The sequence below is a fragment of the Echinops telfairi genome, unplaced genomic scaffold, assembly GCF_000313985.2.
Source record: "Echinops telfairi isolate 266 unplaced genomic scaffold, ASM31398v2 ScPeMD7_2186;HRSCAF=2738, whole genome shotgun sequence".
Lineage (NCBI taxonomy): Eukaryota > Metazoa > Chordata > Mammalia > Afrosoricida > Tenrecidae > Echinops > Echinops telfairi.
This window is the reverse complement of record NW_022106084.1, coordinates 7,147,353-7,154,691: the sequence shown is the minus strand read 5'-3', so window position 1 is coordinate 7,154,691 and position 7,339 is coordinate 7,147,353.

Here is a 7,339-nt window from a genome sequence, read left to right as displayed (position 1 = left end):
AAGCCCTCAGCCTGTATTTTCCACCCCAGAGGAGCCAAGCCTCATCTCTGGACAGTCCATAAGGGCACCAGTCCCCGAGCTCAGGGCTGATGCCTGGTATAGCCTTAGCCCGACTGATGGACTGTCCTGTCTCGCCTCCTCTGCACCCAGCCAAGAAATAAACTTGTTCTTTGCAACCTACAGGACCTCGGGACTGATTTGAGTCTTCTCTCTACCTCACAGTGAGCATCTTGTTGGAATCTCCTCTAAGATAATTGGTAACTAACAAGCTATGTTGTTAGTTATTGATTGACAAGGAAATTGATTCAATAGTCTGGGCATTTGCAAAGGATGCGATCCCACCAGCCTAACCTTCAGGGACGTGGACTAATGATCCGACCCAACAACAAAAATGTGAATCCCAGACTAAGTCTTGTTCATCGGTACCGAAGCCTCTGTGATGAGACCCCACTGCGTGTACACTAATTAATATGGGTCTGCCTAAATTGGCTATTCTCCTGAGAATCCCTACCTGCCGCATCAAGAAACATAATGCCCCTTCCCACCAGAACCTTTAAAAACCCTCACAACACTTGGGCTTGTGGAGATGGCTGTCTCAGGCCTTCCCGACCCCTGCTTGCTGGCTAATGAACCTTTTTTGTTTGTGTGCCAAGTCCTCATCTCCTGATTATTTTCCATTGGGAAGATTCCCCTGCAGGAGTGTTGGCTGGGGACGAAGGTCTCAGTAACAGCCAAAGAGAGCCTTTCCCTAGAGGCAGGGCCCTACCTCCGACTTCTAGCCGCCTCACTACAAGAAAATACATCTGCTTATTGAAGTCACTCATTTGTGGTGTTTCTTTAACAGCAATACCACATATCTCAGATGCACTTAGGCGTAAGTAAGGGTTACCACTTACTTTCTCAGGAGGAAAGTTCAAATGCGACCAACCCAAAGCTACCGCCCCTCAATCCTAACTCAATGTGAGATTTAAAGGGACAGCGAGGTTTAATGCCGGCACCTATTAGTCTGTCCCTTTCAGGAGCAAAGAGGAAAGAAAATCAAGGACGCATGGAAGCATTTGGTCCAAAGAAGTAATGGACCACAGCCTCCACAATCCTGAGACCAAAAGAACCAGATGGTGCCTGGTCCTGGCCGGACTGGAAGACAAACTCAAAAGAGACCAGAATTCCTCAACTGGTCAGAGAGTGAGTGGTGGAACCCTGAGACTGTGGACTTCAGTCACCCTCCAAGCCTGAGGCCATCCTCACCCCAGTGGCTCAACTTTCAGCCAAACACGAGATGGGCCTTAAAAGCTCCCTGCCATCGAGTGGATCTGACTCACCGTGACCCTACTGGACAGAGTCCAATGGCTCTGTGGGTTTGCGAGACCGTAACTCTTCACAGGGCTAGAGAGCTGCATCTTTCTCCAGGGGAGCGGCTCGTGCTTTTGAGCGACTGACCTTGTGGCTAGCAGCCCACCCCCATGGAAACCCACCACACCAGCAGGCCTAGAGGGCAAACATAACGCCAGGCATGCATGCCCTCCGTGGAATAAGCACCCACACAAGATCAAAAGGGCGCATGTGCCCAGGCTAAAGCTCAAGACAGAAAGGGACTAGAATAAAGGGTGGAGGGGTGGGGGTGGAGGAGTGGGGGGAGACAAGAGGAAATGGCAACCAGAGGACGGAAGTGGGCAGTCCTCTTACTTTGTGGACATGGCAATCAGTGTCCCCCCCACACACAAATGCCAGGAATGGTGGAATGGAAAAGCAGTGTGCTCTGTAATGGTTTTTTAAAGCTGTTCAAAAAAAAGAATGCTGAGATAACTAACCGGAAGGACCCGAAACCAGAATCCTTTCCCGGAGTCTGCTATTGAGGCATCAGGTGACCTGGGGACCTCCCTTAAGCTTCTGTTGTCCCTGTGTGCAACGTCTGAGAGACCTCCCCTTTCTTCATCACAGGCGGGTGAGGGGGCGCTGCATTACATAATCATGATAGTCGATTTTAGAGAAAGAAAGTCGATTTTAGGCCAAAGGTGGCCCTAAAGTGCCAAGTGTGAAAATCATCGGCTCGGCTCAATCTCTCCCCACCTTCTCCCAGAGAGATTTCGGGGCACTGTGGTATCTAGGGTTTTTAGAGCTCCCTCACACATAACCACGTGGCACGTGCTGTTCATCGGATGCTGATACCACCATCACGGCAAACTGGCTGGCATCAGGCTTTGGCTGGTCCCCAGCTTCTCCACACATGCCACCAGTTTGGGAGGGGGAGCTCTCTCGTGATTCTCCCTTACCCATGACTACTGTGATCATGTTTTTTAACCCACAATAGGGGTATGCCGAGGTAAGAACATGTTGAATGCTATTCTTACTTTGGAAATTTTTTTAAAAACAAGAACTTCTGCCATTTCCTCGTATGTTTTTACATGTATGATCTCATTTAATCCTCTCAACAACCCTATGAAGTGAATATGATCACTAATTTTTAAAAGATAACTTGAACTCACTCTTATTGAGTAATTCTACTCTTGGCAACTCCATAAGACAGAGTAGAACTGCCCCTGTGCGTTTCCAAGAGTCTACATCTGTTTGGAAGTAGAAGCCTCACCTTTCTCCCTCGGAGCAGCTGGTGGTTTCAAACTGCTGACCTTGCAGTTAGCAGCCAAATATGTAAGGTGCTGCACCATCAAGGCTCCTAAATTTGGAGGGGAAAAAAAAGAAAGGAAAAGATGTCAGCCTGGGTAAATTAGACTGAGTTTCTGTGATTGCATTTCTTTAGGGTTCTAGAACGTCTAGTCTTTCTCCCAAAGAGCGGCTGGTGATTTCAAGCAGCTGACCTTGCCATCCAGCTCATAGGACTACACTGTGGGGAACAGAAGGATTTCTATTAAGTTGTCTCCCCAAAATATGTACCAGACTTAGCTGCTTAAGAGTGACTGTACAATAGGTGATCAGCGAAAGTAGGTCAGAGGTTATTCTCCTTAACATCAGCCATCTATAGTGGCTAGACTATTAGTCTGACTCACCCTAAAAAAGACCCACTCCCTTCTGATAAGGATAACGGTGGTCTGTTCACTTGCAGGAGATACCAGAGAGGGCAAACCCGCCCAAGGATGACCAAGGTTAGATAGCCATTATCGGCTGTCTAGATCACGCAGACACCATTGTTATTCCCACAACAAATGTGGGCACACCCCTAGGTGATTCCTCTCCTATTGATTGTATTGCCTATGTTAATACCCCTCCCGGTGACTCAGGTTATTGTCCGCTATCAGGGAACTTGCATGCCTCCCAGAATAGTAATTGTCTGTTTTATTATGTGAGACATTAGAGTGATCAAACTTGTTCTGGAATGAATTGTATTGCCCCTTTCTGTGATGTATGACTCTGTAATCAAATATGATGCGTGGTTAGTAATAAATAGAGAGGCTCCATGGTTCTCAGAGGGGTGGCTGGCCGGAGGGTGGCTGGAGAAGGTGACTAAGGAGGACGAAGTGGCGGCTTCTTTTCTGACGACTGAGCCCCCTCCACGAGGACCATCAAGCCTAGCTGAGGTGAGCTACGCTACCATGAATTGCGTCTGACTCCATTACTTGACTCCATCCTTTAACTCTCATGCTCTCTATGACTTTACTATAATCTCTACTTATTATCGCTGTACAATTGCGCCTACCGAACCTGTGATGTTTTGTGGGGCTCCCTCTTCCCCTTAGCCCCACACTACACCACCAGGGACCCCAGAGAAAAGGGAAGGAGGGGGGAATATGTGGCATACAGGACATTGTTCGAGGGCAACAAAACTATTGTGTCTGATATAAGAATGGTGGATTCATGACATTATACACTTGTCAGAGCCCTTAGGGGTGGACAAGACAAACAGTGAAGCCTAGCATGAACTATAAACTAGGGACTTTGGTTAATAATTAAGTGTCAAGGCTGGTTCATAAATTGTAACATGTGTACCATACTAATGCAAGATGCTAATAATGAGAGAAACTAGGTATGGGGAGGGCGAGGAGTCACCAAGAGTTCTCTGTGCTCTACCCAACTGCTCTAAAAGTCAAGTCTGTTTTGGAAGTGAAGAAAGTCTTCAGTTGAGGATGCGGATTCAGAGTTGATCCCTGACTTTCTGATTCTTCATGAAAGCCTAGTGGCGCGGGCGTCAAGCGTTTAGCTGCTAACTTAAAATGGCGATTCTAACCCACCAGGGGCTCTGCGGGAGAAAGACCACGGCAGTCTGCTTGCATATTGTCTCTGGCCCTGAAGCCTTCTGGGGACTGCTGCTGCTGCTGCCGCCACTAAGAGTAGGCTCCCTGGGAGAACCAAACGGCTTAGAAAGTGAGACCCAGGCAACAACTCCTCACGCTCAGGGACCAGGCATTATAGATAGCCTGGTTGTTTCGTCTTAAAGTAAAATTGCAGGTCAGATACTAAATGTGAATATCTAAGCACATTGCTAAGTAAAGTGTAAACAGTTATAATAAATAATCATCTGGAATTATCTGGGCCCTGCTTCTGATGATTAGCACAATTTAATCAATACTTAAATCTGTAAAATTATAATAAAAGCAATGGGGGTTGGGGGGGAAGTAAGGTAAGAAAGGGTGACTGATTTCAAATTTTACAGTTGGTAAAACTGAGGGACGCAGTGAGAAGTGACTTCTCCAGGAGACATAGTTACAGTCATAAACCCCAGGATTCTTTATCTTCTTACTCTTGGGTCAGTGGGCTCTGTGTCCTGCATGAGCTCCCGTGTGTGTGTGTGTGTGTGTGTGTGTGTGTGTGTGTGTGTGTGTGTGTGTGACAGAAGGTACATGTATCATGTCATCGCTATTTTCCCACGGAGTTCTTCCCAGGTTCTGGCCAAATATACAGTGGATCCTGTGAGAACGGAACTGGACAGGATTGCCTTGTTTTCCTGGATCTCAAAAATGTCCCACCTTTGATAGGGCATCACTTAGGGAGCCTTGATGGCGTAGTGGTTACATATTGGGCTGCTAACCACAAAGTCTGCAGTTGGAAACCACCAGCCATTCTGGGGTTGGGTGATGGGGCTTTCTATCCCAGTAAAGAAGGAGGAAGCAGTTGTATCTCGTGGTTTGGGGTCTCTATGCATTGGAATCAAGTCGACAGCAGTGATTTTTGTTTTGTCTTGTTTTTAGGAGTCATGGCTTCACTCTTGATCTATATTGAGTGCAGAATGTTTGTTTGGTTTTCCTCTGACAGGCTTTACTTTACACAGCTTTCAGCCTCTGCAGGTTTGCTGTGTACCGTGTTGCTGGAGTTACGCCCTAACCACCAGGGACTCACGGGAGCCGGCTTTCATGAGGATAGTGCATGACAGGGCAGTTTCATTCTGGTGTGTGTTAAATCGCCAGGAGTCAGAGCCGATTCGACAGCAGCTAGCCACAACATATTAGGGGCGTCGGTGAAAACATCAAATGTTGGTAATATTTAATGCACAGAAAGACCTGGCACTGTCCTTTTGAAATGCTCAGCCACGAAACACTCACAGGCTTGCCCTGACTCATCACTACTCCCTAGGGACTGGTTTGGGTGTTTTGAACAATGACAAAACCAAAATTGAACCTCCGTGTTTTGGCCCTTGTATATTCTCAAATCTCAATTTATGGGCGAGGTCTCATGTGCTGATTCTAGGCTGTAGACTTCAATGGGTACAAATACTGCCGAGAGCGTGCCTGCCCAAATGTGCCCAAAGTGCATTACTGGAATGGTCCCTCGGACGGGCTCAGGCCCGCCCAGGACCAAGCTGCCCCTGACGAGGCAGGGCTCTTGTCCATTGTCTTAGTTGGGCTTCCCCTGCCAAGCCCTATGTCTGTTCTCCTTTCCCTCTGCACTAGGATTCGGGATAGATAGTTAAGTTGTATTTCTTATTCATTTTCTCTCTTGTGTCCTAGAATTCCAACTCCTTTTTTCCTACTGTGTATTGTGGGTTAAATAGGCTTTTGTGGGCTCGTAGGGGAACATTGTTCCTGATGAAAAATGCATTCTGTGTTGGAAACAAACAACATACACAAAGAAACTTTAGGAACACGACCTCTTTGTAGCGCCGGGACTGCCTGTCCAGCCTGGTGTATCAGAGTGGAAGCCTACAAGAGTTCTCTTTCCGAATCGGGGGAGTCTGTATGCTGAAAAGTCCTCATCTGGGGAGGAAAACAACTAATCTGGCCCCCCACATTTAGAAAAACAGGCAGTTCTATCTATCTATCTATTTATTTGTTTGTTTGTTTGTTTATTTTGTCATCTTCAGTTTGGATGGTCTATAGATGTTACGAATTTTTAAACATTGGACTACTCACCCTACTCACCCACCCAGCAGCACGGCAGAAGTCAGGCCTGACAAGAATGGTTTGTTCTAATAATGTAGCAATGTATGATACTCACCTTCCCAACACGATCACGGAAGACAAAATGGGTACATAAGCAAATGTGGTGAAGAAAGCTGATGGTGCCCAGCTATTACAAGATATAGCATCTGGGGTCTTAAAGGCTTAAAGTTAAGCAAGTGACCCTCTAGCAGTGAAGCAATAAAGCCCACATGGAAGAAGCACGCCAGCCTGTGTGGTTACGAGATGTCAATGGGAACAGGTAGCAGAAATTCAAGAACAAGCAATCAAATTGAAGTGAAGGAGCATAGACAAAGTGCAGACTCAAAACTGTCCACCTGTAGGGTAGTCGGACAGTCCCTCACAGAAGGGCCACAGAGAAGGGACATATCCAGGGTGCAATATAGCACTGATGAAACACATAACTTTTCTCTAGTGGTTTGTTATTTCCTCCCCTTACTATTATGGTCTTAGTTTTACCTCATTAATCTTGTTAGAACTGGGTATATTTATTTGTATAATAAAGATTGTTTGACACGTGAAAGTCAAAGATAGATAGACCCTTCAGAAATAGTGAAATTTAAAAAGCCAGGCCTGGTGATCTTCTGCCATAAAGATTGCAGCCAAGGTCAACTTTAGGAGCACAGCTTCCTCTGTCACATGTGGAGTCACCATGAGTCAGAATCCATTCAATGGCGCCGATCAGGCTGTGAGGACGATGTTCCCAACTAGAGCAGCTAGTCCACAGAGAGGTCCACATGGCCGGCCCCACTATGAGTCACGACTCCCCGCACTGACCCACAGTCCTACAGGGGACAACACCGGAGACACAGTATAGGAATTGCACCCCATCTGATCCCGCCACACTGAGGCAAAACACTAAGGGGGTGCAACAGAACAGCAAGGGAATGGAGCGGCGAGGTCCCCAGGGAATGCTGAAGGTGGACTTTGGGGCCAGGGCATGATGCCCCAACAGACTGGACTGGAAAACACTCCTAAAGGCCAACAAACAA